Raw genomic sequence first — 7,500 nt, 5'->3', positions numbered from 1 at the left:
TTTCTTTTTTAATTTTCCTCCTTATTTATTCATTCCATTAAAATATTTTCCTACGTACCTTTTCGCTTGCGTGCTTGCTGGCGGCTGCCCGCCTGAGCCCCCCCCCCCCCTCCACCTTTTTCTTTCTTTCTTTCTTTCTTTCTTTCTTTCTTTCTTTCTTTCTTTCTTTCTTTCTTTCTTTCTTTCTTTCTTTCTTTCTTTCTTTCTTTCTTTCTTTCTTTCTTTCTTTCTTTTTCTTTTTCTTTTTCTTTTTCTTTTCTTTTTCTTTTCTTTTTTTCCCCCTCCGTGTTCCTGCTTTTCTGTTTTCGATTTTTCAGAAGCTTCTTAATTTTTGTATGTTTTTCTGATTTTTTTTGAACTTTTTTCCGTTTCTTTCTTTAGTTATTGGCTTAATTCATATATTTATCTATCTACCCATCAGTCTGCCTGTCTCCCCGTCCATTTGCTTGCTTGCTCGCTTGCTCGCTCGCCCGCTCCCGCGCGCGTGCGTTTGAGTAGGCCCGGCCCGGCCCGGCGCGCCCTTCCGTTGGGAAGAAGGGGGTCGCGACGGGCTTACGGGTAGATCTCGCGGCCGGCCACCTGAACTTCCCAGCGCGCAAAGCCTAAACCTGACCCTTACCCTAACCTCGCCCGCCTACCCTAACCCTAGCCCTAACCCGCCCTCTCCCGGACGTGCCCCGCCCGACTGGCCCGCTTTTCTGCAGCACTTTCTCTCTTTCTCCCGCCCCCCCCCCCCCCCCCCCCCCCCCCCCCCCCCCTCTCTTTCTTTCTTTCTCTCTTTTCTTTCCCACCCTAGTCCCCTCCCCCGGCCCCCCGGCCCCTCTTACTTTCTTCTCGAAGACGTCCGTCCGACGTCCGTGCGAGCGCTCGTTTGCTCGGTGGTCGTCCGTTCCTTCCTTCCTTCTTCTTGGGGGACGTTGGCCGAGAGAGCTGCGGGATTTGGGTTTTCCGTTATTTCTTCTTCCCGCCTTTCCTTTCTTTTGCCGCTGCCCGTGCCCGTCCCCCTCCACCCACCCGACTCCCACCCTGCCCGATCGGACCGGGTTTGTTCGCCGTTCCCGCCTCCTTTTTTTTTTTCTTTTTAATTTCATTTTTTACTTTTTTAAGCTCCCTACCTCACCCGCACCCCCCCACACCCCCCTACCCACCACCACCACCACCTCCCACTCCGCCCTCCTCCTCCCCCTCCCACTCCTCGGTCCCCCCCCCCCCCCCCCCAACGCCACCCTCCTTTTTTTTTTTTTTTTTTTAATTTTTCTCTCTCGCTTCCCTCCGGCGGGCCAGGCCCGATGGCTTCGACCGGTCCCCGCAAACTCCCGCCCCCCCCCCCCCCCCCCCGAAACCGGCCGAGGACCCACCCCCAGCCCGCCACGCGCTTTCTTTCCGTTTCTTTCTATTTTTTCTTTTTTTTCTCTGGGGGGAAAGGGGGGGGGGGGGGGGTGGCCGGGCCGGGGTGGGTGGGTGAGGGAACGGGCACGCCCGCCGCCCGGGAGAGGGGCTCAGGGCGAGCCCGGCGTCCGGATGAGTCGAAGGAACGAATCCCAGACGAACGCACACACCCACCCCCGGGACGGACGAGGCCGTTCCCCGCCGGCCTACCTCTGCCGCCGTCTTCCCGCCATTTCTTTTCCTCCCCGCGCTGACACGAGCGGCCGATCCCGTCGCGAGCCCGCCGGACGTTTCCCGCCCGCCCCGCTACGCGCGGGCGGGGACCCGCCGGCGCCTGCGCGCTTCCGCAGAGGGGGAGTGGGGCGGGGGGGGCGGGGGGGGGAGTGGGGGGGGGAAGCGGGGCACATAGCGGCGAGCGGGAAAAGCGCCCTCCCCGCCCAAAACACAAACACACACCATCACCACCCCCACCCCGCAAGCCGCGGGCGGATCGGGTTAGAAATACCCGACTCCGAACACCCGGCGCGAAGAGCTACCGGGCCACCGAGCGAAAAGGGAATCAAACGAAAAGTGTCAAACGAGCGAACGCGCACGCAAACACGCGCCGGTAAAATAAACAAACGAACGGACAGACAAACAAACGCACGCGAGACGAACGAGAAGGGGCCTCCGCCGGACCCCGAGCCGCGGCGGCCGCAATGCGGACCCCGCACCGAACCGCGCCGAACGCGGCCGGACGCCCCTCAGAGCGGGGGCGGCCGGCCGCGCCAGCCGCCGACACGCGGAGCCCGAGTACGCCAGGAACGGGCCGGCCCGGGAGCGACCGACTCGGTCGAACCGAGGCGGAGGCGGCGGCGGCGGCGGCTCGGGTACGACGGAAAGACGGCAAGGCCCAGGCGAGCGCCGAACAACCCGGTCGCTGCCGCGGCGGCGGCCGGACTGCGCGCGGTCTATACGGCTCGGCGCGGCTCGGCCGGTCCGCAGCGGCAAGGAGAGGTCGGCAAAAACGGACGGCCGGAGGTCGCTGCGGCGCCGGCCCGGCGGCGGCGGCCACATCAGCCCGTCTCCGCGCGGTTGCCTGGTCTCCCGCAGCGGGCCAGAGGTCGCTGCGGAGCCGGCCCGGCCGCGGCGGCCACGTCTACCCGGCTCCGCGCGGCTGCCTGGCGCGGCTCAACCGGCCTGGGGTCGCTGCGGCGCCGGCCCGGCAGCGGCGGCCACGTCTACCCGGCTCCGCGAGGCTGCATGGCGCGGCTCAACCAGCCTGGGGTCGCTGCTGCGCCGTTTCGGCAGCGGCGGCCATGTCTACCCGGCTCCGCCCGGCTGGCAGGCGCCGCGCAGCCGCCCAGGGGTCGCTGCGGCGCCGTTTCGGCAGCGGCGGCCACGTCTACCCGGCTCCGCGCGGTTTCCTTGGTCTCCCGCAGCGGGCAGAGGTCGCTGCGGAGCCGGCCCGGCAGCGGCGGCCACGTCTACCCGGCTCCGCGAGGTTGCATGGCGAGGCGTAGCCGGCCTGGGGTCGCTGCGGCGCCGTTCCGGCATCGGCGGCCACGTCTACCCGGCTCCGCACTGCTGCCTGGCGCGGCGCAGCCGCCCAGGGGTCGCTGCGGCGCCGTTCCGGCATCGGCGGCCACGTCTACCCGGCTCCGGGAGGCTGCCTGGCCTCCCGCAGACGGCCTGGGGTCGCAGCGGCGGCCCGGTAGTCGCGGCCACGTCAGCCCGACTCCGCGCGGCTGCCTTGTGCGGCGCAGCCGGCCCGGCTTCGCCGCGGAGCCGTCCCGGCAGCGGCGGCCACGTCTACCCGGCTCCGCGAAGCTTCATTGCGCGACTGCAGCCGTCCTGGGGTCGCTGCGGCGCAGTTCCGGCATCGGCGGACGAGTCTAACCCGGCTCCGCGCGGCTGCATGGCGCGGCTCAACCGGCCTGGGGTCGCTGCGGCGCCGGCCCGGCAGCGGCGGCCACGTCTACCCGGCTCCGCGAGGCTGCATGGCGCGGCGTAGCCGGCCTGGGGTCGCTGCGGCGCCGTTCCGGCATCGGCGGCCACGTCTACCCGGCTCCGCGCGGCTGCCTGGCGCGGCGCAGCCGCCCAGGGGTCGCTGCGGCGCCGTTCCGGCAGCGGCGGCCACGTCTACCCGGCTCCGCGAGGCTGCCTGGCCTCACGCAGACGGCCTGGGGTCGCTGCGGCGGCGGCCCGGCGGCGGCGGCCACGTCAGCCCGACTCCGCGAAGCTGCATGGCGCGACTGCAGCCGTCCTGGGGTCGCTGAGGCGCCGTTCCGGCACCGGCGGACGAGTCTACCCGGCTCCGCGCGGCTGCCTGGCGCGGCTCAACCGGCCTGGGGTCGCTGCGGCGCCGGCCCGGCAGCGGCGGCCACGTCTAGCCGGCTCCGCGAGGCTGCATGGCGCGGCGTAGCCGGCCTGGGGTCGCTGCGGCGCCGTTCCGGCATCGGCGGCCACGTCTACCCGGCTCCGCGCGGCTGCATGGCGCGGCTCAACCGGCCTGGGGTCGCTGCGGCGCCGTTCCGGCATCGGCGGCCACGTCTACCCGGCTCCGCGAGGCTGCCTGGCGCGGCTCAACCGGCCTGGGGTCGCTGCGGCGCCGTTCCGGCATCGGCGGCCACGTCTACCGGGCTCCGCGCTGCTGCCTGGCGCGGCGCAGCCGCCCAGGGGTCGCTGCGGCGGCGGCCCGGCAGCAGCGGCCACGTCTACCCGGCTCCGCGCGGTTTCCTTGGTCTCCCGCAGCGGGCAGAGGTCGCTGCGGAGCCGGCCCGGCAGCGGCGGCCACGTCTACCCGGCTCCGCGAGGCTGCATGGCGAGGCGTGGCCGGCCTGGGGTCGCTGCGGCGCCGGCCCGGCAGAGGCGGCCACGTCTACCCGGCTCCGCACTGCTGCCTGGCGCGGCGCAGCCGCCCAGGGGTCGCTGCGGCGCCGTTCCGGCATCGGCGGCCACGTCTACCCGGCTCCGGGAGGCTGCCTGGCCTCCCGCAGACGGCCTGGGGTCGCAGCGGCGGCCCGGTAGTCGCGGCCACGTCAGCCCGACTCCGCGCGGCTGCCTTGTGCGGCGCAGCCGGCCCGGCTTCGCCGCGGAGCCGTCCCGGCAGCGGCGGCCACGTCTACCCGGCTCCGCGAAGCTTCATTGCGCGACTGCAGCCGTCCTGGGGTCGCTGCGGCGCAGTTCCGGCATCGGCGGACGAGTCTAAACCGGCTCCGCGCGGCTGCATGGCGCGGCTCAACCGGCCTGGGGTCGCTGCGGCGCCGGCCCGGCAGCGGCGGCCACGTCTACCCGGCTCCGCGAGGCTGCATGGCGCGGCGTAGCCGGCCTGGGGTCGCTGCGGCGCCGTTCCGGCATCGGCGGCCACGTCTACCCGGCTCCGCGCGGCTGCCTGGCGCGGCGCAGCCGCCCAGGGGTCGCTGCGGCGCCGTTCCGGCAGCGGCGGCCACGTCTACCCGGCTCCGCGAGGCTGCCTGGCCTCACGCAGACGGCCTGGGGTCGCTGCGGCGGCGGCCCGGCGGCGGCGGCCACGTCAGCCCGACTCCGCGAAGCTGCATGGCGCGACTGCAGCCGTCCTGGGGTCGCTGAGGCGCCGTTCCGGCACCGGCGGACGAGTCTACCCGGCTCCGCGCGGCTGCCTGGCGCGGCTCAACCGGCCTGGGGTCGCTGCGGCGCCGGCCCGGCAGCGGCGGCCACGTCTAGCCGGCTCCGCGAGGCTGCATGGCGCGGCGTAGCCGGCCTGGGGTCGCTGCGGCGCCGTTCCGGCATCGGCGGCCACGTCTACCCGGCTCCGCGCGGCTGCCTGGCGCGGCTCAACCGGCCTGGGGTCGCTGCGGCGCCGTTCCGGCATCGGCGGCCACGTCTACCCGGCTCCGCGAGGCTGCCTGGCGCGGCTCAACCGGCCTGGGGTCGCTGCGGCGCCGTTCCGGCATCGGCGGCCACGTCTACCGGGCTCCGCGCTGCTGCCTGGCGCGGCGCAGCCGCCCAGGGGTCGCTGCGGCGGCGGCCCGGCAGCAGCGGCCACGTCTACCCGGCTCCGCGCGGTTTCCTTGGTCTCCCGCAGCGGGCAGAGGTCGCTGCGGAGCCGGCCCGGCAGCGGCGGCCACGTCTACCCGGCTCCGCGAGGCTGCATGGCGAGGCGTGGCCGGCCTGGGGTCGCTGCGGCGCCGGCCCGGCAGAGGCGGCCACGTCTACCCGGCTCCGCGCGGCTGCCTGGTCTCCCGCAGCGGTCCAGAGGTCGCTACGGAGCCGTCCCGGCAGAGGCGGCCACGTCTACCCGGCTCCGCGCGGCTGCCTGGCGCGGCGCAGCCGCCCAGGTGTCGCTGCGGCGCCGCCCCGGCAGCGGTGGCCACGTCTACCCGGCTCCGCGAGGCTGCATGGCGAGGCGTGGCCGGCCTGGGGTCGCTGCGGCGCCGGCCCGGCAGAGGCGGCCACGTCTACCCGGCTCCGCGCGGCTGCCTGGTCTCCCGCAGCGGGCCAGAGGTCGCTACGGAGCCGTCCCGGCAGCGGCGGCCACGTCTACCCGGCTCCGGGAGGCTGCCTGGCCTCCCGCAGACGGCCTGGGGTCGCTGCGGCGCCGGCCCGGCAGCCGCGGCCACGTCAGCCCGACTCCGCGCGGCTGCCTTGTGCGGCGCAGCGGGCCCGGCGTCGCTGCGGAGCCGTCCCGGCATCGGCGGCCACGTCTACCCGGCTCCGCGAAGCTGCATTTCGCGACTGCAGCCGTCCTGGGGTCGCTGGGGCGCAGTTCCGCCATCGGCGGACAAGTCTACCCGGCTCCGCGCGGCTGCATGGCGCGGCTCAACCGGCCTGGGGTCGCTGCGGCGCCGTTCCGGCATCGGCGGCCACGTCTACCCGGCTCCGCGCGGCTGCATGGCGCGGCTCAACCGGCCTGGGGTCGCTGCGGCGCCGTTCCGGCATCGGCGGCCACGTCTACCCGGCTCCGCGAGGCTGCCTGGCGCGGCTCAACCGGCCTGGGGTCGCTGCGGCGCCGTTCCGGCATCGGCGGCCACGTCTACCGGGCTCCGCGCTGCTGCCTGGCGCGGCGCAGCCGCCCAGGGGTCGCTGCGGCGGCGGCCCGGCAGCAGCGGCCACGTCTACCCGGCTCCGCGCGGTTTCCTTGGTCTCCCGCAGCGGGCAGAGGTCGCTGCGGAGCCGGCCCGGCAGCGGCGGCCACGTCTACCCGGCTCCGCGAGGCTGCATGGCGAGGCGTGGCCGGCCTGGGGTCGCTGCGGCGCCGGCCCGGCAGAGGCGGCCACGTCTACCCGGCTCCGCGCGGCTGCCTGGTCTCCCGCAGCGGTCCAGAGGTCGCTACGGAGCCGTCCCGGCAGAGGCGGCCACGTCTACCCGGCTCCGCGCGGCTGCCTGGCGCGGCGCAGCCGCCCAGGTGTCGCTGCGGCGCCGCCCCGGCAGCGGTGGCCACGTCTACCCGGCTCCGCGAGGCTGCATGGCGAGGCGTGGCCGGCCTGGGGTCGCTGCGGCGCCGGCCCGGCAGAGGCGGCCACGTCTACCCGGCTCCGCGCGGCTGCCTGGTCTCCCGCAGCGGGCCAGAGGTCGCTACGGAGCCGTCCCGGCAGCGGCGGCCACGTCTACCCGGCTCCGGGAGGCTGCCTGGCCTCCCGCAGACGGCCTGGGGTCGCTGCGGCGCCGGCCCGGCAGCCGCGGCCACGTCAGCCCGACTCCGCGCGGCTGCCTTGTGCGGCGCAGCGGGCCCGGCGTCGCTGCGGAGCCGTCCCGGCAGCGGCGGCCACGTCTACCCGGCTCCGCGAAGCTGCATTTCGCGACTGCAGCCGTCCTGGGGTCGCTGGGGCGCAGTTCCGGCATCGGCGGACAAGTCTACCCGGCTCCGCGCGGCTGCATGGCGCGGCTCAACCGGCCTGGGGTCGCTGCGGCGGCGGCCCGGCAGCCGCGGCCACGTCTACCCGGCTCCGCGAGGCTGCATGGCGCGGCGTAGCCGGCCTGGGGTCGCTGCGGCGCCGTTCCGGCATCGGCGGCCACGTCTACCCGGCTCCGCGCGGCTGCATGGCGCGGCTCAACCGGCCTGGGGTCGCTGCGGCGCCGTTCCGGCAGCGGCGGCCACGTCTACCCGGCTCCGCCCGTCTGCCAGGCGCGGCGCATCCGCCCAGGGGTCGC

This window comes from Phasianus colchicus, unplaced genomic scaffold (genome assembly GCF_987193195.1).
Source record: "Phasianus colchicus unplaced genomic scaffold, bPhaCol1.hap1.1 HAP1_SCAFFOLD_99, whole genome shotgun sequence".
Taxonomy (NCBI): domain Eukaryota; kingdom Metazoa; phylum Chordata; class Aves; order Galliformes; family Phasianidae; genus Phasianus; species Phasianus colchicus.
Note: the sequence above shows the minus strand (reverse complement) of the source record.